The 24,285-nt window shown below is 48.5% G+C and overlaps 1 protein-coding gene and 1 pseudogene across 2 annotated transcripts in view; both read right to left on the bottom strand.

The window, feature by feature from the left end:
• The window catches only part of LOC142483865 (uncharacterized), a 207,538-nt gene extending 187,381 nt beyond the window's left edge, over positions 1-20,157 (bottom strand). Inside the window, exons 1-2 of one of the 2 annotated variants that reach the window (XR_012797475.1) lie at positions 19,858-20,157; positions 2,143-4,387 (exon numbers count right to left, since the gene is read on the bottom strand). The gene's annotated coding sequence lies outside the window, so the exon portion shown is untranslated. Of the gene's footprint in view, positions 1-2,142; positions 4,388-19,857 lie in introns of those variants that run through there. The other variant, XM_075583794.1, reaches the window with a different exon arrangement.
• The window catches only part of LOC142483867 (uncharacterized), a 46,450-nt pseudogene continuing 23,151 nt past the window's right edge, over positions 987-24,285 (bottom strand).

The raw sequence follows: 24,285 nt of genomic DNA, 5'->3' as shown, positions 1-24,285 counted from the left end.
TTTATTATGAAGGCCGTCACACTCCTCTTACCCTAAAACAACACACCTTAATCCCTTACCCTAAAACACCCTACCCCAAACCCCTTAAATTAACCCCATACCCAAAACAGTAATACAACTTACATTAGAAGCGGAGGGTCCGTCTGTGGCCTAATGCCAACGGCAAATTGGACGCGGTGAAACTATTCCGATTCACAGCTAAGTGAGGCTACAGAACGCTTCAGCATAATGGGGAACGCACATTTTATTAGACCCATCAGCATGGAAATATAAAACATTAAGAGGACAATGTTTCTTTAAAAAAAACTACAATAAACTCTTGTGCGTGTTCAGGTTGGATGACGCACTAAATCCCTTCCCACATTCCCCACATACATGCGGTCTCTCTCCTGTGTGTGTCCTCTTGTGTGTATCGAGGCTGGATAACCAACTAAATCCCTTCCCACATTCCCCACATACATGTGGTCTCTCCCCTGTGTGTGTCATCTTGTGTGTGTTCAGGCTGGATAACTGGCTAAATCTCTTCCCACATTCCCCACATACATGCGGTTTCTCCCCTGTGTGTGTCCTCTTGTGTGTGTACAGACTGGATAACTCACTAAATCCCTTCCCACATTCCCCACATACAAGCGGTCTCTCCCCTGTGTGTGTCCTCTGGTGTATGTTCAGCTTGGACAAGTCACTAAATCCTTTCCCACATTCCCCACATACATGCGGTCTCTCCCCTGTGTGTGTCCTCTTGTGCGTGTTCAGCCTGGATGACGCACTAAATCCCTTCCCACATTCCCCACATACATGCAGTCTCTCCCCTGTGTGTGTCCTCTTGTGTGTGTCCAGGCTGGATGACGCACTAAATCCCTTCCCACATTCCCCACATACATGCGGTCTCTCCCCTGTGTGTGTCATCTTGTGTGTCCTCAGGCTGGATAACTGACTAAATCCCTTCCCACATTCCCCACATACATGCGGTCTCTCCCCTGTATGTCTCCTCTGGTGTGTATTCAGGCTGGATAACTGACTAAATCCCTTCCCACATTCCCCACATACATGCGGTCTCTCCCCTGTGTGTCCTCTTGTGCGTGTTCAGCCTGGATGACGCACTAAATCCCTTCCCACATTCCCCACATACATGCAGTCTCTCCCCTGTGTGTGTCCTCTTGTGTGTGTCCAGGCTGGATGACGCACTAAATCCCTTCCCACATTCCCCACATACATGCGGTCTCTCCCCTGTGTGTGTCCTCTTGTGTGTGTCCAGGCTGGATGACACACTAAATCCCTTCCCATATTCCCCACATACATGCGGTCTCTCCCCTGTGTGTGTCACCTTGTGTGTGTTCAGGTGAGATAACTGACTAAATCCTTTACCACATTCCTCACATACATGCGGTCTCTCCCCTGTGTGTGTCCTCTTGTGTGTGTATAGGCTGTATAACTGACTAAATCCCTTCCCACATTCCCCACATACATGCGGTCTCTCCCCTGTGTGTGTCCTCTTGTGTCTGTTCAGGTGGGACAACAGACTAAATCCTTTTCCACATTCCCCACATACATGCGGTCTCTCCCCTGTGTGTGTCCTCTGGTGTGTGTTCAGGCTGGATAAGTCACTAAATCCCTTCCCACATTCCCCACATACATGCGGTCAATCCCCTGTGTGTGTTCTCTGGTGTATGTTCAGCTTGGACAAGTAACTAAATCCCTTCCCACATTCCCCACACACATGCGGTCTCTCCCCTGTGTGTGTCCTCTTGTGTATGTTCATCTTGGATAAGTCACTAAATCCCTTCCCACATTCCTCACATACATGCGGTCTCTCCTCGGTCTGTGTTCTCTTCTATGCATTCTGGTCTAATAACCAAGTCAGACTCTTCCCACTTTCTCCAAGATCTTTTCCTGTGGCATCTGCTAATATATATCTTTTGGAATGAGAAGCAGTTATATTGTTTATTAATTGCCTTGACTGGTTGAAAGATGCATTTTCTGTCATATTTATTGGAATGTTGCAAGAATTTTCTGTCCTCATCTTTTCCATATACTCAGCTGGGTGTTTGAACTTCAGATGTTTGAGGAGGTAATCCTGACTGCTAAAAGCAACATTGCAGTGTTGGCATGGGTGGATTATTGGAGCTTGTCTTTGTACTAGACGAGTCAAAAAACTGTTACACAAACTGTCTTACAAAAGGTCATGCAGGAGAGGTAAATTGGCATATCCCAAAAGTTCAGGAAGTAAACTGTAGATGTACATTGCAAAAATGAAGGGTTTAGCACAAAATGTGCAGCATTAGGGCAGGGGGAGAGTAGATGTAGAGGATTATACATTTAAAGTGGATCATAATATCTAACGATTTAAAAGGAAATCTCACTAGCTGCAAAACACCAATTAAAGTGTCAGAAATAATTTGATAGATGGTAAGTCGATAGGTTCAGTTTTGAAGGTATAATTAAAAAATATTTGTACAATGAATAGAATACGTTTCTCATTAGAAGCTCACATATCAGTCACCGGGTGTTCACGTTACCGCACCATGTACCAGGTCTCTAATAGTTATAGGATGACCCAACTTTTTTTCAACTGAAATTTTATTGAAGGGTCACATGTACTTCAGACATTGCAAACATTTTTATCCACATCAATATCAGAACAGAGTCCAGCGTCTATGTAGTCTAACTATTCACAAGACAGACTGGGGAGACAGACAGACACCTCTAGTCTAAAAGTAAAGAAAATGGGGGGTGGGGGGGTATCTTCCGCTGTGGTTCCACTGTGAGCCTTATTACCTCCGGCCCATCTCTTACAGGGGGGGGGGGGCTGGGGTCTCCCCGGCCTCGTCCGCGCCCTCCCCGGCCTCGTCCGCGGGACTCCTAGTATCTCTGAATTATCCCGTCTGTCTATTTTTTTTTTCTGTGCTGCCGTCCCAAGGGAGAACGCATTTCTCTTTATCATTGCCAAATTGCGGACCTTTCTACCCCCGGTATATCTAACTGGGCCAGCCACGGCATCCAGACTTTTAGATAGTTTTCGCCTGTGTCTTTTGATAGGCTGGTCAGCTTCTCCATCTGACATACCTTCCAGATTCTGTTCCGAATTGCCGCTATCAATGGAATCGCATTTTGTTTCCAACGGGCTGTGATCTCCCCCCGCATTGCCGTTGTGAAGTGAGTTATCAGTTTATGAGCGTGTTTGGTTAGGCCTTTTAACGGTCTGTTCAGAAGGAACAGCCACGAGACCTCTACATCTAAGATACTGTTCAGCCAATCTTTGATGTGTTCCCAGACCCCGACTATTTTGGGGCAAGACCACAGCATGTGCAACAAGTCTGCTTGCTGTCCACATTGTCTAGGACACAATGGGGAGTAACTAGGCAGGAATTTAGCTAATTTTGTGGGAGTGTAGTACCATCTCATCATAACTTTATATGCATTCTCCCGTAGGGTCGTGCACATGGAGCTCTTGGAGACTGCCACTGCGATTTTCGTCCACTCCTCTAGCTGCAACACCTCCCCCAAGTCTGACTCCCATCTGGTCATGTAACCTAGTTTTTCCGTCACTGCTGCACCCGAAACCGTTACTTCCTTGTACAACTGCGATATGAGTCCCTTAGTGGTTGTCCCTGAACGACAGAGCTTTTCGAAGTTTGTTCATTGATTTATCGGTTGATGAGCCTGGTAAAATGCTCTGATCTGGAGGTATCTAAAGAATTCAGCATTTGGGATACTTTTATTGGCTTTCAGAATATCAAATGTTTGTATGCCTCTTCTACCCTCCAGATCTGTTAATCTATTGAGGTGGTTAGCTTTCCAGATTGCGAAGTTGGTACTGATCAGTCCCGGAGCAAATAAAGGATTATCCCATAGGGGTGTCATACTTGATGTATGGCAGTTTTTACTTGAAAATGTGGTTCTATGCCTGTTTTGTATCAGATATGATGCTTTTAACAGGTCCGAAAAAAAGTGCTTTATTTTTGGCGCTACAACACTGATTCATTGCACGCTATTAAGGCACATTTTAAGGCCGGTAATATGGCATTTTTGGATACCGCAGTTTGATGCATCTGGCCCTTTGACTCAAGTCAGGTTTAGTTATATTAAGTTCTAGTTGACCAGTAATGGTGTATGCAGATCTATCACATTTTGCAATTTAACATCAGTAATAAGACAATAGAGATGTAAAAACCACGTAACACACATATTCCTGATTACCTTGTGCTGGCGCGTTACTTTTCCACAGCGTACCCCACTTGATACCAAGCTCTTTTTATATTCATCTCCATACCAGACCAGGAGATCTGTGTGTGGGGGGAGGTCTGTGCAGGTTCTGTAGTAGATTTTCCTGTGTTACTGCAACGCCACAAAGTTCTGTTCTTCCTCGTTTCTCGCACAATTTACCAACCTAAAATTGGGACAGTTAGTGAGGTCTCAAAGTGAAAGGGACTGAAAGGGTTAAAATAAAGCCAGGACCTCCATTTTGTCTGCTTGAACTTTTCCCTACGTTAAATGGTATATGTAAGCAGAAAAGCGACCTTCACATATGTAGGAAGTATTTTCCAGCTTCTGCAAATTGTTTTCAGTTATAGTAGAACATAGCCAAGAGTTTTACAGAAGCAGCATCTCCTCCCCCCCACCCCCCACTCCTCCCGTAACTCACATGCAGAGTTTTACAGAAGAAGCAGCAGCAGCCTCTCCTCCGACACCACTGATCATTAAGCAGGATGCTTGAGGCGAGGACTGCATGTGCGCTCCTAAGAGAGAGGAGGATGGGAGGAGAGTAGAGGGGGAGAGCCTGGGGCTGCAGTGTGTGAGGGCAGCCAGGCAGAACCCCTGGGACTGCTCCACGGAGCCCAAGGGTTCCGCGGAGCCCTGGTTGAGAATCACTGCTATAGATAATGTGTATGAGTGGAAATTTCCCAGCTAAGTTGTTATTTGTAATATGCTAATATTGTTACGCCTCCAATTTACGCCTATAATTAACACTTTATTTTTCTGTATAAATAGCATTGCTTTTCCGCAATAAAGTTGAGATGAAGAATCAGAATCACTCTCTCTCTTTCTTCATTTCTCGAGCGCTCATACGTCACCAGATTGAGGTGCAACAGCCATGGGCGTGGTTAAGTCTCCCCGGATCGAGCAATACTGCTTCCAGTCACGGCCAGCTGTCCGAGGTGGTCCCCGGTGTATTTTAAGTTTACGAATCTAACAATTGGTGTCAGAAGCAACATTCCCACAGGGTACTGAGTGTGTGTGTCAGGAAGTCTAGGTTGAAATCCTAAAAACCAGACTGGGCTGTCATCTCTGATCTAGATGCACGACTTTTGTACATTGTGTAACGTATAAGAATGCTAATTACATATCTAATATTTGTTATAATTTCGCTATTTTTCTATTAGCTACTAATGGACTCTGGAAGTAAGCCAGAGGTTATTAAGAATAATACTAAACATGTTGTCCTTTGCAAGCGTAAACCTGGTAAGACTCCTAAAGAATTTGTTGCTCCGGCTGGTAATAATTATTGTGACTCGTTTGTAGATTATGCGGCAGGTTGCTTTGTGCCCCCTTCTCGGCAAGGGAATAAGGCAATGTATTTTAATAATGGACGAAACCATGATAGGAGACAAGGCAGAAGACATAATAGACAGAGATCTTTTGCTGGACTCAGAAATCAGCCAGGAGGAAGAGCTCAGAATAATAGTGCCTGTTTTTACTGTGGTAATTTTGGCCATTGGCAGAGAGAGTGCCCCTATCAGAGTGAAAATCGGGGAACTGCTGGTTCACTCGGGAAGGCTCAGGGTGCAAGTCCCAGCTAAAAAAAAATGCTATCTCATGTAAAAAGTTTGTTTGTATCTCTGATGAATTTTTCCTGAATTATTCTCAGTGTGAAGGAGTGGAGAGCGTAAAAAAAAAAAAAGAATGGGCATATGATATTCAGCCCTGTCACTGGTGATAATTTAAAAGGTTTATTCGTTCTGGACAGACGAATGAGGTTTTTAAACCAGACACATTCTTTTCTGTTTGCTGGATTTCTATCTCAAAGATAGGAGAGAAACAGCCCCTCCCCTCCAGTTTAAATAATGCGCAGCATTCGCAATCCAGACATGAAAAGTTAACTAGCTCTGTAACTTAAGAGACCAAGTGTGTGTTTTCTGTTTGTGTGTAACCAGTAAAAACACATTTCAAGTTTATTTCTATAGGATTAGGATATGTTTGGGAATATTTAAAAAAAGAAAAAGGAGGGAATTCTGGGAAGTGCGCCTGCAGGGGTCCAAGCTGTTATGTATCATGTGTCCAGTATTATTCACAGTACTATTCATATGCTTCTTTAAGCAAGCGTGTCTAAGGCTAAGGCCCCGCTCCCAGAGTCAGCGCACCTGCGCTGCTGACAGGCGGTGCGCTGAGATACACAGACCGCGATCTGCGGTCTGTAGGGAGCGGGAGCGGGAGGTGGGCGGGAGGTGGGAGGTTTGATCGGGAGGTGGGCGGGAGGTGGGAGGTTTGATCGGGAGGTGGGCGGGAGGTGGGAGGTTTGACAGGGAGGGGGGGCGTGGCTTGAGCGGAGGGACCCGCTACTCTCCCCCCCCCCCTCCCTCCACGGACTCGGGCTGGAAGGTAAGTTTAAACACACACACGCAGGCACTCATTCATACACGCGCACACACACACACACACACACAGGCAGGCACTCACACACTCATACACACACACACGCGCGCACACACAGGCAGGCACTCACGCACTCATACACACACACACATACAGACAGAGGCAGGCACTCGGGCACACACACACACAGACAGGCACTCACGCACTCAGACACATACACACACAGGCACGCACGCACTCAGACACACACACAGAGAAAGGCACTCACCTGCTTTCACTCCACACTCCTCCCGCTCCCCGAAGCCTCTCCTCCTCCCGAAGCCTCCCCTCCCCATTGGCTCACAGCCACACACGTCACGCGTCAAAGCTAGAAAACACCATTCTCTGGTGTCTCCAGCGGCTGACGCGCTACAGCGTGTAGTCAGCTGTGCAGCCAGTGGGGACCGGGACCGGCTCGCGAGGATTCCCCTGCTGGTGGGGAACTCGCGACCCGCCGCCCGCGCCAACGAGCGCAGCGGGACCGAGGCCTTAAGGTGGATAGAGAGGGTGCAAGTCAGGTATTGAGAGAAAGGGCATTTCAAGAGGAGTGGGGCAGTCAGTGAGAAAGGTTTAAAGCGGGAGAGGGCTTTGGATTCAGAGTGGGTGTTCTGATGTATGGATTCCACCTTTTCCTTAAAATAGTCAGCAAAATCCTGAGGTGAGATGAAGTAAGAATTGGCGTGGGTTAGACTTGTGCGTGTTGAGTCATGAAGAAAACTAGGTTTGTTTAGCTTGAGAGAGGGCAGAGTTGAAACAGGATAGCATAAATTTGTAGTGAAGGAAGTTTGCGAGAGTATGAGATTTCTTTCAGAAGGCGTTCAGAGGAAAGAGTTTAGGAACGCAGCATGCTCTTGTTGGAATTTATTTTGTGTTTATAAATTATCTGACCTATTGGTACAAATGTCCCGTTGTTTTTATTTTTGGGATGCCATAAAAATGTAATTTTTAGGGCTGTAGAGGAAGCTGCATTTTGGCTCCGAGCTAGTGTTGCAATCCAGTAATTATTATGTAGTTTATGGAAAAAACGTTCTTATCTGTTCGAGGTCATTTGGCGCAACACCCAGGCTGGCGGTATGCCCAGATGAACAAGCTCTGAAATTATTTTTAATCAAATGAAAATGTTGAGTGTCTTTTAAAGGCAGAACGCAAGCAGTGTGCTCGGCACTTTATAAGGAGACTATATTATTCCATTTGAGAAATTACTGTGGAGGCATATATAAAATCATTTGTCTATTAACTGAATATGTGATGTATTTTATATCTTTTAACCATTTTCTTTCCAACTGTGTCCTTTTTATTATAAGCAGTAGTTATTGTCAAAATCACTGTGTAATATATATATAATTCTAATTCTGCTGCAGACCAAGCAACCAATATCCTAGTTGCTAATTTATTACAGTGTTTTTTGTCCTCACTTTTCAAGATTGGGACAATTCTGGCAGTTTTGCAGGTCTTAGGGATATGGCCTGCAGACAGAATAGAGTTAACTATGGAATGAATTGGTTTGGCAGTAGCTGGGGCACCAAGTCTTAGGAATTTAGATTGTAGCAAAGTCAAGTCCACATTGACTGCTTAGTAAAACAATTAGTAAGTACTGTATTGTATGCAACTAATATATTTTTGAGTCTCTCTAGGCACAGGTCAAAGTTGAAAGTGCACCAACTCGAATTAAGCATTTCCTATGTAAGAATGTTTTTCATCCCAGATGATAAGGCCCATTTAAAGTTCTACTCACCACCATTACAGCAATTAAAGTGGCAGAGGTCTCTTCCTGGATTCACATGGCACACGTGAAGCTCATCCCAGCTCCACCCACATCACTCACAGCCACTTCAAGTTAACCTACGGGGGGAATAATACTCCAGGCCGGTCTTTCCGAACATTTTTTTTTTTAAGGACTCAATATTTATATTCTTTAGAGTGTGTTTAAGTTAGAATTTTAAGATGTATTAAACACAAAGAGGGAGAGGTACCCCCTGAAGGATAAGTGTGTACCCCGCACAACGCCAAGGAGGGTATAGTAAAATCCTGTTGTAACGGAGAACTTCACTACAATAGCTAGTGCAGGGGTGGTGCTGACTGGGAGTGAATAATATTGTAGACAGAGGTAGAGAAAGCTCCCTATTATGTAGCACTATTATGAAGAGACACCCCTATCAGATTAATATAATTAGTTAAAATATATATGTAGTGAAGTGTAGAATGAACTAAAATAATGAAAACAAATTAAAAATGAAAGGAGACGTCGGTGTGCTAGAACTAGACGCTAATATTGGAGATGAAAATAGCTATTTAACCTTGTCGTGTACCACAATTATACTATTGAATTAACTGTAGTAATAGCTATTTCAATGTAACCTTAAGTTGTCAGACATCTGATCCAAGATGTACCATGGAACCCTTTTCTATAGAAGGGTGTGATGTTATATGAGAGTGCTTGCTCTGTAGTAAGAGTAGACACCCTGTGTGCCTGTGTAAGTGTTTGTATGTGGGGTACTTGATGAAGAGTGGACTGGTAGTAATGTATAGACCTGAGATCTGCCTCAGCTATATATTTAGTCCACACACCTATATACATACAATATGTCACCAGACCGACAGGTGCAGAAGTTACTGAGCCTGTAGGTCTGTAATGGTGAATCACTCAGCATACACTGACCAAACGCTCCTGTGAGTGGAGTTTAGCTCATATTATCCATAGTGGTAGGAATAGCACTGCAAGGTACATACACTGGCGACACACTTTATTCGAGCTCGGCTAGTCCCACGAATTCGGGTATACCCGGGTGTATTGAGGTTTGTGACTGTTTTCTGCCCGAGTGCATTGAGTTATTTTCCGGCAGGGATTGAAGCATTTTATTCCCGTTGGCTGCAATACTGCACAGTACATATATATATACTGCATTACAATTCATAAATTTATGCCATCTGGTAGACACGCGAAGCATTGCAGCCTATTAAATCCTAATCATTATCATTTAACAGATTAGCCGCCCATCAGCCAGGCATGAACCCAGGCTGGGAAGGCAAATGCAACGGGGCTTGTCAGAGGTGAGGAGCGGCGCATTCCAGGTATCTGCCAGGTACATACCGGGTATTTGCTCGAATAAAGTGTGTCGGTGCAGTAGAACAATATGAGATAGGATCTAAGTCAGAGCGTTGTGCTTCCCACGGTGAAGGCTCCGAAACGCTCTGACAGGAAATCACCGATTAGCCTGCGCACCAGGGAGTGACGCTGAACATACCCAACATATGTTTCACCTGATAGGCTTCAACGGGGCGGTTTCAGAGTGATTCTGGCGGGTTTTTAAGTGTAATGGTCGCCATGGATACCGATTAATGCTAACTTCTGATTGGTCTCGCGAGACGTCACGTCATAGTTGCGCGTCACTCTCGGTTACAGCAGTAGTGTAGTGCACTTCAATTAGTTACCTCTGACCACATGACTATCGGCAAGGTCAGTGATTGGTCAATGTCTTTTGTGCACTCATGTACACCGGTCTGTTTTCGTTGCTATAGCTGTCATAAAATGCTTACTTCTGATTGTTACAATTGGTTGAAGCATCATAGTAACCCGTTGCTATCTATTATTACCTATGTCTGCTCCGATTTGATTATAGGAGACATGTGGTCTGCAGCTTATGCTCTGACTGGACATAGGGCTGAAGTGAATCATGCTGTTAATCAAAACAAGTTTATTTACATTGTAGTAGTTGCGAATTCAGAGATCAAAACTGGGGCTTTGGAGAACCACATCAGCTAAGCGAATCATTATTTATTGAGCAGTATTATGATTCTTCTATTCTGTAAAAAATTATGTTTAAGGTGGGAGGAAATGTGTACACCTGAATGGTGTTAATGATGCGCACATCTCTGATTGTCCTTAAAAGTGTCCTTAATGACCAGCAAATTTCTTAGAGATAGAGCTAATCCAGGATGTGTAGATTGAATACAATGGCACTAGTAGTCTCCTTGGACAGAGATAACATTAACCCCATGTGGTTTGAATGAGGGGATTACTTTTCACCCCATTCCTGTAACACTTTTTCAGAGTGTAAATATCTATTCTGCCCTGGTATTCATTGAATTAACTTATCACTTCTACAGTATAAAAAAAAGCCTTGAGCCACAGTCTAATGAGGTTACAATGTCAGTTTGGGCTTGAAACTCCTCCCCCCCCCCCCCCCCCGCCATGGCCACGTCCCCCGCACATCCCATTGCTCCACAGACCACAGATCGCAGATTTTACCCGTGTACGTGCCGCTAGGCCAGTGTTTCCCAATTAAATTTAGTCGTGGAACCCTTTTATTTTTTGTAAAACAGAATGGAACCCCTTCAATATTTTTAGCGTAGCACATGAAAAAAAAACAAAAAAGAGATAAGCCGCATGCGAAAAATGTTTTTGGTTCAAGATCATTTTTAAAAGACTCCCATCGCCCCAAAACATTTTTAAAAGACACCCACCGCCCCAAAACATTTTTAAAAGACCCCCACTGCCCCAATACATTTTTAAAAGACCCCTACTGCTCCAATACATTTTTAAAAATCACCCACTGCCCCACTACATTTTAAAATGACCCCCACTGCCCCAGTACATTTTTAAAATACATATCTCCCCAGCACCCCTCATCATAATCATTTCTCCCCTGCACCCCTCATCATCCTCATATACCCCCCCTGCATCTCCCATCACTCCCTACCCACCCTCTGCCACCATGGATCTCCCCACCCACCCATCACCACCATGGATCTCCCCCCCCCCCCACGAATATGCCTACCTCGTATCCTGCCCTGCAGTTGCCGGCGGCGGGCGGGGGAGCGAAGGAGGTGGAGGCAGAGGCGGCGGGGCAGGAGGCAGCGTGGCAAGAGGAGTAGGCGGCGAGGCAGGAGGCAGAGGGGCAAGAGGAGGAGGAGGCACTACAGAAGGCAGTGGGGCAAGAGGAGGAGGTGGCGGTGGGCAGGCGAGGAGGTGGCAGTGGGGGGTGAGGAGGCAGCAGGGCAGGAGGTGTAAGCAGCAGTGGGGGGAGGAGGAAGCAGGAGGTGGTCAGGGCTGCACGCACACACTCTAGCAGGCACCGGAAGTGCCGCACTGCTAGAGAGCGATTTGGAAAACGCTGCGCTAGGCAATCAGACGCGTGTGCAGTAGTGACCACTGGAGCCGTAGCCTAAGGCCACGGGCATGGTCAGCACTTAGGCCCTGACCCGTGCTGAGCCACACTCATGCTCGGCAGTGAGCCCCTGCAGCCGCAATGAGAGCGGCTTTAGCAGGGGATCGCGCACGCTTCCGCAAGTGTGCGGAAGCGTAGACGACATTAATTTTCTAGTTTGAGCGCAGGGCCGGTCACGTGAGTAGATAATGGTATTTAAAAGGGCAGTCCCTCCTAGGAAGAACGTGAACCAACAACAATGGCATATTTAATAGGTTAAATGTAGCAAATTGTCAAATTAAAAATCCCGTTTAGCAAACAAAAAAACATAACACTTCCATAGAAAACAAAGTAATTATAATGCCCTCATTAGTCAAACACATAAATGTTCCTGGACAAATACAGAACAGGATTTCTTTCACAATACACAAAGAGTTATTTTAACCCTTTGAGTGATGCAGGGGTCACGTGATCGCTCTCTCATGATGACAGAACGGACGGGGAGACCCCCTCCCTTCTATCCCACGTAGTGATAGATCCGTCCTGCCCTGCACAGGAGCACAGAATGTCATCTCCCGTAGGAAACCCAGCAGGATTACTATGACGTAGCTATTACATCATGGGGCCAGACGCGGTGACATAGCAGCTACATTAAAAGGGCACCAAAGGGTTAAATGGGGATTTTATCCTTTTCAGGGAAATCTTGTACTCCAAGTGATTTCATGTTTTCTCGCCGCTAGGTTAGATTTAAAGCAGCCGTTCAAGCTGCCTTTAAAAAATCAATCGGCGAAGATTCGGCTGGAGGGGTCACTAAATCACTGTGTAATGCAGTCAGTGGAACATATATTTATATTCACATGCGTTCCACTGACGTGTGCTCGCTGCCGAGCCCTTGTCCTGTCTCATGGGGCTTCTCCAGCAGCAGCAGAATCTCCCTGTCGAAGTAAGTATTGTGACTTTAACTAGACTGGTTCCTAGGGCAAGGTCAGCCCCTACTATTAACCCAGATATATGCGGGTGGATATACCAGAGACACAGGTTTAAATCTCTGTCACTCTGGCCCACGAGCGCTATGGATTCTACTATTCTGTTTATCCCACTTAAGTCTACTCTATTATTAATAAGCTACTAGATAACACTTATGATCTAGCCTATGTGTCTATGTGTCTGCACTATCTATAATAAGAGTTACATCTTTTAATCTATATATCCCTAATGGTTTGTAGTTTGCCTTGTTATCTTATGCCCAGATAAATGTGTGTAATAATGCTGCTTTTGACTGTAAGCTCATAAAACTGAACTATCTTTTAACTTGCTCCTTTTCAGCTTTAACCCCTTCGTTTTGGCAGAAATATCATCTAAGAAAGAAAATATCAGCATGGCTGCTCCCAGTCACTAATGTATAGTCATTAAATATCCTTTATGGCACCAATATAGTGCGTACATGTTGCTTAATTTTACTGTTACTTAAGTGTAACTTATGCAATGTGACTTCTCACAGTTCAGCAAGTGTGCTGAGCTGTCTCTGTGTAACTCTCTATTTTGTTTTTGGTTTTCCAAGTTGTTTGGCGACGTGACGTCATCAGTGTCAAAGATGCTGCGATGACGTCAGACTTCAACCAGAAAGTACTGAGGCTGCAGTGGCTGCCCGGCTGAAAACAGGTGCTGGGTATGAGGGAATGTGTAACCCCTAGGGCACGGGTGGGGAAAGTCCGGCCCGCGGGCCGGAGATCATTTAGTCCGCCCCCCGGGAAGCCAGGCTGCAAGAATGGTTTAAAAAAAGATTTTTTTTTGTTGGCCCGCCTCTTCCTACAGCACTGCCCCTTCCCTTCTCTCCTCCAGTAATGCCGGGCTCCTTAGGCTCCGCCCCCTGTCCCTCCCTTTAGGCTCAGCGGCCTGTCAGTCTCTCAGCTGCACTGGCCATGCTGCTCCAGCAGCCCATCCCCGGGACCCAGGTAACCCACATGCCCCCTATATCCCCTCCCAGACACATTACCCACCCCAAGGGGGGAGAGGCCTTATTATTGTGTGTGTGTGTGTGTGTCACTGTGTATGTATCTGTCACTGTGTGTGTGTGTGTGTGTGTGTGTGTGTGTGTGTGTGTCAATGTCACTGTGTGTGTGTGTGTGTGTGTGTGTGTGTGTGTGTGTGTGTGTGTGTGTGTGTGTGTGTGTGTGTCTGGCACTGGCACTGTGTGTGTGTGTGTGTGTGTGTGTGTGTGTGTGTGTGTGTGTGTGTGTGTCAATGTCACTGTGTGTGTGTGTGTGTGTGTCACTGTGTGTGTCACTGTCACTGTGTGTCACTGTCACTGTGTGTGTGTGTCACTCTCACTGTGTGTGTGTGTGTGTGTGTGTGTGTGTGTGTGTGTGTGTGTGTCACTCTCACTGTGTGTGTGTGTGTGTGTGTGTGTGTCACTCTCAGTGTGTGTGTGTGTGTGTGTGTGTGTGTGTGTGTGTGTGTGTGTGTGTGTGTGTGTGTGTGTGTGTGTGTGTGTGTGTGTGTCACTCTCACTGTGTGTGTGTGTGTGTGTGTGTGTGTGTGTGTGTCACTCTCACTGTGTGTGTCACTCTCACTGTGTGTGTGTCACTCTCACTATGTGTGTGTGTGTGTTGTGTCACTCTCACTGTGTGTATGTCACTCTCACTGTGTGTATGTGTGTGTGTGTGTGTGTGTGTGTGTGTGTGTGTGTGTGTGTGTGTGTGTGTGTGTGTGTGTGTGTGTGTGTTACTCTCACTGTGTGTATGTGTGTGTGTTACTCTCACTGTGTGTGTGTGTGTGTGTGTCACTCTCACTGTGTGTGTGTGTGTGTGTGTCACTCTCACTGTGTGTGTGTGTGTGTGTGTGTGTGTGTGTGTGTCACTCTCACTGTGTGTGTGTGTGTGTGTGTGTGTGTCACTCTCGCTGTGTGTGTGTCACTCTCGCTGTGTGTGTGTGTGTGTGTCACTCTCGCTGTGTGTGTGTGTGTGTGTGTGTGTCACTCTCACTGTGTGTGTGTGTGTGTCACTCTCACTGTGTGTGTGTGTGTGTGTGTGTGTGTGTGTGTGTCACTCTCACTGTGTGTGTGTGTGTGTGTCACTCTCACTGTGTGTGTGTGTGTGTGTGTGTGTGTGTGTGTGTGTGTGTGTGTGTGTGTGTGTGTCACTCTCACTGTGTGTGTGTGTGTGTGTGTGTGTGTGTGTGTGTGTGTGTCACTCTCACTGTGTGTGTGTGTGTGTGTGTGTGTGTCACTCTCACTGTGTGTGTGTGTCACTCTCACTGTGTGTGTGTGTGTCACTCTCACAGTGTGTGTGTGTGTGTGTGTGTGTGTGTGTGTGTGTGTGTGTGTGTGTGTGTGTGTGTGTGTGTCACTCTCACTGTGTGTGTGTGTCACTCTCACTGTGTGTGTGTGTGTCACTCTCACTGTGTGTGTGTGTGTGTGTGTCACTCTCACTGTGTGTGTGTGTGTGTGTGTCACTCTCACTGTGTGTGTGTGTGTGTGTGTGTGTGTGTCACTCTCACTGTGTGTGTGTGTGTGTGTGTGTGTGTGTGTGTGTGTGTGTCACTCTCACTGTGTGTGTGTGTGTGTGTGTGTCACTCTCACTGTGTGTGTGTGTCACTCTCACTGTGTGTGTGTGTGTGTCACTCTCACTGTGTGTGTGTGTGTCACTCTCACTGTGTGTGTGTGTGTGTCACTCTCACTGTGTGTGTGTGTGTGTGTGTGTGTGTGTGTGTCACTCTCACTGTGTGTGTGTGTGTGTCACTCTCACTGTGTGTGTGTGTGTGTCACTCTCACTGTGTGTGTGTGTGTCACTCTCACTGAGTGTGTGTGTGTGTCACTCTCACTGTGTGTGTGTGTGTGTGTGTGTCACTCTCAGTGTGTGTGTGTGTGTCACTCTCACTGTGTGTGTGTGTGTGTCACTCTCACTGTGTGTGTGTGTGTGTGTGTGTGTGTGTCACTCTCACTGTGTGTGTGTGTGTGTGTGTGTGTCACTCTCACTGTGTGTGTGTGTGTCACTCTCACTGAGTGTGTGTGTGTGTCACTCTCACTGTGTGTGTGTGTGTGTGTGTGTCACTCTCACTGTGTGTGTGTGTGTGTCACTCTCACTGTGTGTGTGTGTGTGTCACTCTCACTGTGTGTGTGTGTGTGTGTGTGTGTGTCACTCTCACTGTGTGTGTGTGTGTGTGTCACTCTCACTGTGTGTGTGTGTGTGTGTGTGTGTCACTCTCACTGTGTGTGTGTGTCACTCTCACTGTGTGTGTGTGTGTGTGTGTGTGTGTCACTCTCAGTGTGTGTGTGTGTGTGTGTGTGTGTGTGTGTGTCACTCTCACTGTGTGTGTGTGTGTCACTCTCACTGTGTGTGTGTGTGTGTCACTCTCACTGTGTGTGTGTGTGTGTGTGTGTGTGTGTGTCACTCTCACTGTGTGTGTGTGTGTGTGTGTCACTCTCACTGTGTGTGTGTGTGTGTGTGTGTCACTCTCACTGTGTGTGTGTGTGTGTGTGTGTGTCACTCTCACTGTGTGTGTGTGTGTGTGTGTGTGTGTGTGTGTGTGTCACTCTCACTGTGTGTGTGTGTGTCACTCTCACTGTGTGTGTGTGTGTCACTCTCACTGTGTGTGTGTGTGTCACTCTCACTGTGTGTGTGTGTGTGTGTGTCACTCTCACTGTGTGTGTGTGTGTGTGTGTGTGTGTGTGTGTGTCACTCTCACTGTGTGTGTGTGTGTGTGTGTGTGTGTGTGTGTCACTCTCACTGTGTGTGTGTGTGTCACTCTCACTGTGTGTTTGTGTGTGTGTCACTCTCACTGTGTGTGTGTGTCACTGTCTGTGTCACGGTCACTGTGTTTGTGTGTCACTGTCTGTGTGTGGCAGCAGCCGCCTGAGGTGATTAAGGACCTGAGTATCACCAGGGCGGCGCGGGTAAGCAGCGCTCCGGGGGGGAGAGGGTATAAGAGGAGTGGGGGATGGGGGGGGGAAGGGGTATAAGAGGCTTGGGGGATAGAAGAACGAGTCTGCGGTGGAAGAGACACCTCACTACTGCCTCTCCTCCTCCTCCCCACACCGGGTAGCAGTTGTGGAGGGTACCTGCTCCGATCTCCCCCTGCTCCGCCCCTCCCCTCTCCTCTCCCCCCGTGCACTTACACGGCCCTCCTCCCCACACCAGGTAGCCGTTGTGGAGGAGGGCACCTGCTCCTATCCCCCCTGCTCAGATTCCCCCCCCCCCTTGCGCACTTACACGGTCCTCCTTCTCCCCACACAGAGAAGTAGTTGCGGAGGGCACCTGCTCCGATCTCCCCCTGCTCTCCCCCCCCCCCCCCCCTTGCGCACTTACACGGTCCTCCTTCTCCCCACACCGAGAAGCAGTTGCGGAGGGCACCTGCTTCGATCCCCCCCCAATCAGATTTCCCTCCCCCTGTGTGTGTCAGAGAGAGTGTGTGTGTGAGTCTGAGAGAGTGTGTCTGAGCGAGTGTGTGTGTCTGAGCGAGTTTGTGTGTGTGTCTGAGCGAGTGTGTGTGTCTGAGCGAGTGTGTGTGTGTGTCTGAGCGAGTGTGTGTGTGTGTGTCTGAGAGAGGGAGAGTGTGTGTCTTGAGAGAGAGAGGGAGAGTGTGTGTCTTGAGAGAGAGAGGTAGAGTGTGTGTCTTGAGAGAGAGAGGGAGAGTGTGTGTCTGAGAGAGAGAGGGAGAGTGTGTGTCTGAGAGAGAGAGGGAGAGTGTGTGTCTGAGAGAGAGAGAGAGGGTCTGACAGTCAGAGTGGGACTGACAGAGTGGGTCTGACGGTCTGACAGTCTGAGTGAGAGTGGGTCTGAGAGTGAGAGTGGGTCTGAGAGTGAGAGTGGGTCTGAGAGTGAGAGTGGGTCTGAGAGTGGGTCTGAGAGTGAGAATGGGTCTGAGAGTGAGAGTGGGTCTGAGAGTGAGAGTGGGTCTGAGAGTGAGAGTGGGTCTGAGAGTGAGAGTGGGTCTGAGAGTGAGAGTGGGTCTGAGAGTGAGAGTGGGTCTGAGAGTGAGAGTGGGTCTGAGAGTGAGAGTGGGTCTGAGAGTGAGAGTGGGTCTGAGAGTGAGAGTGGGTCTGAGAGTGAGAGTGGGTCTGAGAGTGAGAGGGAGAGTGTGTGTCTGAGAGGGAGAGTGTGTGTCTGAGAGGGAGAGTGTGTGTCTGAGAGGGAGAGTGTGTGTCTGAGAGGGAGAGTGTGTGTCTGAGAGGGAGAGTGTGTGTCTGAGAGGGAGAGTGTGTGTCTGAGAGGGAGAGTGTGTGTCTGAGAGGGAGAGTGTGTGTCTGAGAGGGAGAGTGTGTGTCTGAGAGGGAGAGTGTGTGTCTGAGAGGAAGAGTGTGTGTCTGAGAGGAAGAGTGAGAGTGTGTGTCTGAGAGGGAGAGGGAGAGTGTGTGTCTGAGAGAGAGTGGGAGAGTGTGTGTCTGAGAGAGAGTGGGAGAGTGTGTGTCTGAGAGAGAGTGGGAGAGTGTGTGTCTGAGAGAGAGTGGGAGAGTGTGTGTCTGAGAGAGAGTGGGAGAGTGTGTGTCTGAGAGAGAGTGGGAGAGTGTGTGTCTGAGAGAGAGTGGGAGAGTGTGTGTCTGAGAGAGAGTGGGAGAGTGTGTGTCTGAGAGAGAGTGGGAGAGTGTGTGTCTGAGAGAGAGAGGGAGAGTGTGTGTCTGAGAGAGAGAGGGAGAGTGTGTGTCTGAGAGAGAGAGGGAGAGTGTGTGTCTGAGAGAGAGAGGGAGAGTGTGTGTCTGAGAGAGAGAGGGAGAGTGTGTGTCTGAGAGAGAGAGGGAGAGTGTGTGTCTGAGAGAGAGAGGGAGAGTGTGTGTCTGAGAGAGAGAGGGAGAGTGTGTGTCTGAGAGAGAGAGGGAGAGTGTGTGTCTGAGAGAGAGAGGGAGAGTGTGTGTCTGAGAGAGAGAGGGAGAGTGTGTGTCTGAGAGAGAGAGGGAGAGTGTGTGTCTGAGAGAGAGAGGGAGAGTGTGTGTCTGAGAGAGAGAGGGAGAGTGTGTGTCTGAGAGAGAGAGGGAGAGTGTGTGTCTGAGAGAGAGAGGGAGAGTGTGTGTCTGAGAGAGAGAGGGAGAGTGTGTGTCTGAGAGAGAGAGGGAGAGTGTGTGTCTGAGAGAGAGAGGGAGAGTGTGTGTCTGAGAGAGAGGGATAGTGTGTGTCTGAGAGAGAGAGAGAGAGAGAGAGAGTGTCTGAGAGAGAGAGAGAGAATGTGTGTCAGAGAGAGAGTGTGTCAGAGAGAGAGAGAGAGTGGGTCTGACAGAGTGGGTCTGACAGTCTGAGAGTGGGTCTGACAGTCTGAGTGAGAGTGGGTCTGAGAGTGAGAGTGGGTCTGAGAGTGAGAGTGGGTCTGAGAGTGAGAGTGGGTCTGAGAGTCTGAGAGAGAGTGGGTCTGAGAGAGAGTGGGTCTGAGAGAGAGTGGGTCTGAGAGAGAGTGGGTCTGAGAGAGAGTGGGTCTGAGAGAGAGTGGGTCTGAGAGAGAGTGGGTCTGAGAGAGAGTGGGTCTGAGAGAGAGTGGGTCTGAGAGAGAGAGGGTCTGAGAGAGAGAGAGTGTGGGTCTGAGAGAGAGAGAGTGGGTCTGAGAGTCTGAGCGTGAGAGTGGGTCTGAGGGTCTGAGCGTGAGAGTGGGTCTGAGAGAGAGTGGGTCTGAGGGAGAGTGGGTCTGAGGGTCTGAGAGAGAGAGTGGGTATGAGGGTCTCAGAGAGAGAGTGGGTCTGAGGGTCTGAGAGAGAGTGTGGGTCTGAGGGTCTGATTTCCCTACCCCCTGCCCGATTTCTGTGTGTGTGCACGTGTGCATTTGCGTGTGCACAGACACCAACCCACAGTCTGTCAGTCACCCAAAGAGAAGCAGTTCCAGCCATCACATTAGTGGTGAGTTTATTAAATGTTTCACCAAATATAGCAGGCTAATTTTTAAGTTGATAATTTTGGATGGCCCTCGAATGATTTTATAAATATCAAAATGGCCCTTCGCAGAAAAAAGGTTCCCCACCCCTGCCCTAGGGGTATATATACTTGTTAGTGTCACTATTGCAGTAAGGTGTATGGTCTGAGGAGAGGACGTGTCTGTCCTAAAACGCCACGTGTTTGCATATACCTGCTCTGATGCTTTGAATACAAAGTATGTTACTTACAGAAAAGGCTCCTGTGTGCTTCCTCCACCACTTTATTTCTTCATCTTCTCTTTCCCGGAAGTGGAGACACTGACTACATCCAGGTCACAGCTCTGTGTCCTACTGCGCATGCTCACACTAAGAGGATCATGGGAGTTGTAGTTTTTAGACTTCAAAACGGATCAAGTGTCACATACTGTGCAGATTAGAAACGAGACAGTAACATTTCCCAGGCACTGTGCTCAGGGTTGCCACCTTCGACTGACGGCCAACCCGGAGAAATTTTTTTTTAAATGACACTGTTGCCATGACAACGGGGCGCTATGCAATGTCACGCGGTGTCATGGAACAAGAATCACATTCCTGCCCGACCCCCCTTCTGCTTGTCAGCTCCTTAAGTTCAGCTGCAGGCATTGGCTCCACATACACACACTGTGCCTGTGTAACATGCAACAATGTTGCATTTTTTGCCTCTGAGCACATAATCAGTGAACTGCTACTGCAGCTTCTCCAGTCCTCCCAGTTAATGGACTTTCCCATGTTCTCCCCTGTCTTTTGCTGACAGTTAGTGCAGTCCCACTCAACCTTTAGTGTGACCCCTGCCCCTCACTTTCTTTTCCACCCTAGATTACAGTGAGTACAGACCTGTCTGCATCCACCCCTGGTAAGGCCTTTCTCTCTTACCATAGTCCAACCTCATAGAAGCATCCCACATAGAGAAGCACTCTCTGCCTACACTACACCCACAAGTTCCTGTGTTTTCTAATCCAGCAATAAAATTAAGAAAGACATTAAGGACTTGTCATGCTTTGGAAGAGGGAGGACATGAGTTGAGCTTACTGGAACTAATCATACATCATTCGTGACCCTGGTTCCAGGAAAGTAAGAGAGAGACCGTGTATTAGAGGTCTACGCAGAAGCTATCACTCACAGCCTTCATGCTACAAAAGTGCAGCTCTACACAGCTATACAGCAAACTGCTACAGCTTTCTGCAAAACAAGCAGCAGTTTAAACAGAACAGTAAAACAAAGACCTGTGTTAGGGAATCACACAGGAGCTACTACTCAAAGACTTTATGCTAAACAGAATAGTCTCTGCACCCCAGGACAAGCAGCAGCTTCACTCTGCCAGACAGGGCAGCAAGCTTTATACAGCAAACTGCACACAGCCTTGCAACTAACAGTGCTTCTCTCACAATACCTAATTGCCTTTTTCTCTGTCTGAGTCCACCCGCTGCTCAGCCCCACAGTGAGGAGCCAACGGACATCTGTAAGTACAGCTACCCCAACGCTGCACGCTGCAGGACACCGCTCGGCATCATCTGAGACAGACGCCCATCGCTGACAGGTAAAAGACCGCACGCCACACGCACTGGCAAAGGCCTACACACACCTACAGCATGGCAGAACTCAGAGCCTCACCAGACATCACGCAGGAAAGCGATCTCTCAGACACAGAGACCGCTGCGCATCTGCAACAGGCGCAGGCAGGCGCAAGGCCTAAACGGACAGTCACACTGACACAAAAGGCCCGCGAAAAATATGAGAGCGACATTGAAGCACATCGCGAAAGGTTAGAGAAGGCCTGGGAGGACACTGGTCGTGAAATATGTAACGTTGCAAGCACTAGTGATCAGGAGAAACAAATTAGGCAAGCTATAGCCCAATTGAGGTCAAGTCACAAACGTTACCAAATGCTGTCACAAACATATCTCGCCTACCTAAAAAGAATTAACACAGAGGAAAGCCTCAGCGAACGCGACCAGCAGGAGGCAACTGACCTGGAGCGTGACGGCTTCGTGCAGACCACTATTACTGAGGCCGAAGACCAGAGAAAAGACCTTTTGCTGGAAACTGCATCGCAGCGCTCAAGCATATCCAGACACTCATCAAGGTCAGCAAGATCAGCACAATCCAACACGTCTAGCGCGAGCACAAACGCCACAAAGGCGCGAGCCACCGCAGAGGCCGCACGTGCCAGGGCCGAATATAGTCGCAGAGAGGCAGCCGTAAGGGCAGAAAAAGCGCGCATAGAAGAGGAGGAGCAGAATGCCGCTGCTGCCAATGCCGCTGCTGCCGCTGCAAATGCCGCCGCCGCTGCTACCGCCGCCGCTGCCAATGCCGCCGCTGCGCGCAGAAAGGCCGAATTGGACGCGGATCTAGAGGCACTTAATCAAGAGAAGGAAGCCGCCGCCGCCATAGCCCAAGCGGAAGTCCTAGAAGCAGCCGCACAACAGGACGGCGGGGAGCTACCGTACAGACGGGTAGCTTCAGAGGATCCAGTCCAACGCACTGAAGACTACGTCAGGAGCCTCTTCAGTGTAAACACCAGCGCACCATCTCGACACGGATGGAGCGACTCCACAGATACCGAAGACTCGCTAGGACCACGAGGAGAAGACGCTGCTCCATCAATGGCACATGCTGCCTGGGATAGCCACAGCCACAAGAGTGATCCACACGCCAGCGCGCACACGGATGCACCACCACAGGCTCGCAATCCAGGTACACCCACGCGGGAGAAAACAGCCCCTCACACTAGCCAGCAGCCATCACGCGTCCACGCCAAGGAAGAGGCGACCGCACAGACCGTCCCAGCAACTACCTCAGAACGGGGCAAACGCGCCGATGTCTCAGGTCTGACAGACATAGCCAAGTACATGATCCGGCGCGACTTGGTGCACGCAGGACTCATCAGCTTCGACGACCGCCCTGAGAACTACCGGACGTGGAAGTTCACGTTCAAAGACGCAATCGACAGCTTGGACTTCTCAGCAAGGGAAGAGCTCAACCTGTTAGTCAAGTTCCTGGGGAACGTATCCAGGGAGCAAGCGCAGAGACTTCGGACGGCAAACGCACATCAACCCCAAGTAGGTCTGGACCTAGTGTGGGAAAGGCTAGAAGAGACCTATGGCAGCCCTGAAGCAGTCGAGGATTCACTCTTCAAAAGAATCGAGAGCTTCCCCAAGATCACGAGTAAAGACTACTCGAAGTTACGAGATCTTGGAGACCTGCTGCAAGAACTGGAGTTCGCAAGGAAAGACCATTCCTTAATAGGTCTCAACGCCCTAGATTCAGCTCGTGGAGTGAGACCCATCCTGGAGAAGCTACCCTTCAACCTCCAAGAAAGGTGGCTTTCACAAGGTTCCAAATACAAAAGGGAGAAGCAGGTTGTCTTCCCCCCATTCTCATTCTTCGTGAGCTTCATCTGCGAAGCGGCAAAGACAAGAAACGATCCCAGTTTCATCTTAGGTGCGCAAACCACATACAGTGCAAGCAGCCCGAAGAACGAGAGACCAGCGACGAGATATGGTAACCCCCAAACACCCATCTCGGCCCGCAGGACGGACGTGCCTCCCACGGCCCAAACTACTCCCGATCAGTCGGTCGCCGGAGACAAGGAACCAAGGGACCCAAACAGGGAATGTCCCATACACAAGAAGCCACACCCACTCAACAAGTGCTTTGGGTTCAGGATGAAGTCCCTAGAGGAACGCAAGAGGTTACTTGGAGAATTCGGAGTTTGCTTCAAGTGCTGCGGTTCCACGACTCATCTAGCCAGGGACTGTAAGGAAGAGATCAAATGCACAGTGTGCGAGAGTGACAAGCACGTGACAGCGTTACACCCAGAGGCGATGACACTCCACCAACTCAAGAACCCATCCTCCATAGCGGAGCATGGCGGGGAGAAAGAAGAAGGAGAGTCAACATCCGTCACATCTCAGCGCACTGAGGTTTGCGGAAAAGAAGGTGACAAAATGTCCTGCTCCAAAATATGCCTTGTCGCAGTGCACCCCCAGGGACAACCTGAGAAGGCTATTCGGATGTACGCAATCCTCGACGACCAGAGCAACCGATCACTGGTCAGGTCAGAGTTCTTCGACATGTTTAACATACAAGATGGTGCCTTTCCTTACACTCTCAGAACGTGCGCAGGGCAAATGGAGACCACAGGGAGAAGAGTGAACGGCTACACCATATGCTCAATAGACGGCAAAGTGAACATGCCCCTTCCCACACTCATCGAGTGCAACCACATGACCACAAACAGGGACGAGATACCCACACCAGACGTGGCACTCCATTACCCCCACCTCAAAGGAATAGCCAACCACATCCAGCCGGTGGAACAAGACGCCAAGATCCTGCTGCTGCTCGGTAGGGACATCATGAGGGTACATAAAGTCCGTAAACAGCACAACGGACCCCACAACGCGCCATACGCCCAAAGACTCGACCTAGGATGGGTGATAGTGGGCAACTCGTGCACTAACAGAGAGCACGGGCAAGACTACGTTGATGCCCGCAGAACGGAGGTGACAGAATGTGGACACACATCTCTCTCTGAACCATGTCTTGGCCATCTCCAAGTGACCGAAGGGCCAAGTGAAGAGGAAAGACAAGGTCATACCCCTGAGACCAACAAAGACATCCTCACGCCGATGGGAT

Source organism: Ascaphus truei, unplaced genomic scaffold (assembly GCF_040206685.1).
Source record: "Ascaphus truei isolate aAscTru1 unplaced genomic scaffold, aAscTru1.hap1 HAP1_SCAFFOLD_377, whole genome shotgun sequence".
Taxonomy (NCBI): Eukaryota; Metazoa; Chordata; class Amphibia; order Anura; family Ascaphidae; genus Ascaphus; species Ascaphus truei.
Note: the sequence above shows the minus strand (reverse complement) of the source record. Positions and strands in the feature narration are given on the sequence as shown.